At 38.1% G+C, this 3288-nt stretch overlaps 1 long non-coding RNA gene across 1 annotated transcript; it reads left to right on the forward strand.

Annotated features, from left to right (window-relative positions):
- The first annotated feature begins 2272 nt into the window (after positions 1–2272).
- LOC123406962 lies at positions 2273–2999 on the forward strand. The gene is made up of 2 exons (XR_006612504.1): positions 2273–2312; positions 2812–2999. It is a non-coding gene; the product is annotated as an uncharacterized LOC123406962 (long non-coding RNA).
- The last annotated feature ends 289 nt before the right edge of the window (positions 3000–3288 follow it).

Raw genomic sequence — 3288 nt, forward strand, 5'->3', positions numbered from 1 at the left:
AGAAGGGAGAAGATCAATGACAAGCTTTGGGTTTTGCAGAAGCTGGTGCCCAATGGAACTAAAGTGAGTCCATCCTCTTTTGCCTACTCTATGTATGAAGCAAACTCCTTTTCAAAAAATAAAAATCAGGAAGCAAACTGAGCTGCAGATTGAGCTAGTTATTGGCATTAGTACTTTTTGACTGCTATGAAATTTCTTCGTAGGTGGATCTCAGCACTATGCTCGAGGAGGCAGTCCTCTACGTCAAGTTTTTGAAGCTACAGATCAAGGTAAGCCCAAATGACATGGTTGCATTAGGCCTTTTATCCCCTAGGAACTCTGTGTGTGATCGTGATGTGTCTTACAAGAAATTTTGTTCATGATTTCATGGTGATGAATTCTGTAATAGTTTGCTGCTGCAATACCTACTTTTCTGTAGATTGGGTCTTATTTAAACTAAACATGAGAATTCTACTGTGTTATTATATCCTCGCACTACGGTACTAGTATTAGAATTATGCTGACTGACTAATATCTCGAATAGAACATGAGTTACGTTGCATTATTTAGTCCCTAAATTAATACAGAAGAAAGATGGACTTGAATTTATGCTAGTACTCCTACCAAAGTTTGTATTCCTATTTTTGTTATCGTTCTGGGCCAGTCAGTGCCTGCTGAAGCTTACTGAATGTATCTCTTGTTCTGGACCAGTTTTGGTTTTGCAAAGCAAAAACAAAATGTATAGAGCAGCACACATTTGTTCCTTAGTCGTCACCACTCACATTTTCTCAACAAACCTTACTATATTTCAAGTGTCTAATATGCATCTCGGGGGACCTGTTCCTGCAACCAATTTCGAACAAGTATGTATATTCACCCATTAAGTTTGTCTATGGGATTTATTTATTTTTGGGCACCTCGCCTGGAATCTTGGACTGTATGTGCATGTATCCACCATAGTTGGAAATGAACTTCTACGAAATTGGCGCAGGTTGTGATGACCTATCCGGACCGGGCCGTAGAGCCGAGCCACTCAGGAGTAGCAGGGCTGCGCGTGGAAAAGGTATCATCGCTTCAACACATCTGCTCACAATGTGTGCGTTCCCCTATTGATGATATGTATATAAGCGACAAGAATTCGTTGCCACTGTGTTGTATGTATTCCTTTGTCCAGATGATTGGGAAGTGGGAGTTGTGCATAGTAGCATACATTATTTTTCCTTTTCCTAATCCATCGCAAGGAGCTTCATATTAAATTTGTTGTTAGCTTCCCCAGGGAAAAAAAGTTTGTTGTTAGCTGTAGCCTGCTTCAAGTGTGTACAGATTCATGTGTCAAGTTTCTTCAGATGTTCACAGACTACTGGATGTAGATTTCTTACCAAGTGATCATCTTGGTAAGCTACCAACAAAAATTGCAATCAAGGATGTAGATTTCTTAATACTCATCATGTTATAATACTCCTAGCTTTGCCACTTTGAAGACATTTCATAAAACCGGGCCTTAACCACTTTGGATGTGGGTTGATGCCATTTCTGTTTGGTAGGAGTTTGTTAGCTATATGCACTAAAATTATGTCAGCTGGCGACGCCTCTGCATTGTCGTGACTGAATTAGGGGAGCAGCATGCGCCGATTCTAGCGTTAACATTGGGCATGCGCTGGTTCAGACTTAGGAGAGGTTCAGACTGCAGTGCGGTTTAGACTTAGGAGAGGTTCAGACTGCGGTGCTACACAACTGCGTCACCAGCCCTTCTGCAGGTATGCAAGCTCATCCTCTTCTCTTATTTCATACTGATGCATAGGAGAGGTACCAATCTGGAGATTGGTTTCTCGATCAAGGGAATGACTAGAACATCTATTTTGGGAGTGATGACTTCCAGATTTACCTTTGTTATGTTAACTGTATGGGATCTTGACCCAAATTTCCATAAATATACACTTTCTATGTTAACTGTATAGTGTTGACCCAAAGTTGGAAACTTTTCTTAGTCGTATGTTGGATGGCCAGATCTATGAAAACTTGGAGATTCACCTTTGCTATTTGGAGTGAATTTTTTTTCTGTAGAAGTTATATGGTTTACACTTTATACCCTTATTCTCAAAAAAAATTCTCTTGTAATTGCAGGTGGGGAATGAACCAGAGTCAGACTTGATGTTCTAGGAAGAATTTTGCTATTTCATCTCTAAAAAGGTATCTAAAGTTGCTATTTCATCTCTAAAAAGGTATCAAAGTTCCTGGTTAAAAACTGTATCTTGTGCAACAAACCTAACTTGAATCATCATTTTGTCTTCTCAGTCCGAAAGCGCAATTCATGAGTTATCTGACTCGGTTTGGTAAGTGACATGCGTAAATTTTTGTTTCCTTGTGTATCTCATGATGATGCTTCGTAGATAGGCTATGGGGCTTGGCTTGAGAAGCAGCAAACAACTTGTTTCTGTAGATTATACTTTATATATGCCTACATGGTGTTAGATATAATAAACATACCGACTGCAAAGGATATTTATTCTATGTAATGTTGTTCCTTATTGTGCGTTGAATAATTTTTACATTCGATGTATTAGCTTGATGTGTTCTTCCTGTAGCTGCCTAAAGTTATTTACATGGTTCTGTGGTCTATGTTTGTTTTCTTTATTCTATATTTCTGCCTCACCAGGCCCTTGGGTTATCTCTGCTTTATTTGTGTGTATGTCCATTTGTTTTTTTCCAAATTTTCTGAAATTTCACCATGAACATTTTCTTTTTTGCATTCCTGAGTATTCGCCAATTTAACCTTCATATTTGATGTTTGGTGGTGTATTAAGGTACTCATGGGTTTCTTTGATCTCACAGGATATAGTTTTTGCACAGGTGAAGTACGAAGCCAAGTATGAAGCTATGAAGCGTATGAACAAAGAGTAGCATATGTGTTGTAATAGTAGGCAGTAGTAGGCATATCTGGGTTGTGGTGTAGTGTAAAGATTGTAATAGACAAATTTAATGTTGGTTTGGACGAATTTCATTTTCTCCCTAGCCTGTTTAACATATTGATTTTGAATGTGATTTGAATACTTATGAAATGGCAACTTGACAAGGGGACCAAGTTATGATATTTATTTGACAAAATGTGAAATTTGTGACGTGTGGGACTAATTTTGAGATCAACATGACATGTGGGACCAGTATAAAAATAAAATAGCCAAAAAATAAAATCAGTAGAAAGTAAAAGGCCACAAACCAAAATTCAAAAAAAAATACTAAAGTGTCTGTAAATAGGCTAAGGCCCAAAAAGAAGCCCAATAAGAAAAAGCCCCAAAAAATAAAACCAGC

The sequence above is a fragment of the Hordeum vulgare genome, chromosome 7H (genome assembly GCF_904849725.1).
Source record: "Hordeum vulgare subsp. vulgare chromosome 7H, MorexV3_pseudomolecules_assembly, whole genome shotgun sequence".
NCBI lineage: Eukaryota > Viridiplantae > Streptophyta > Magnoliopsida > Poales > Poaceae > Hordeum > Hordeum vulgare.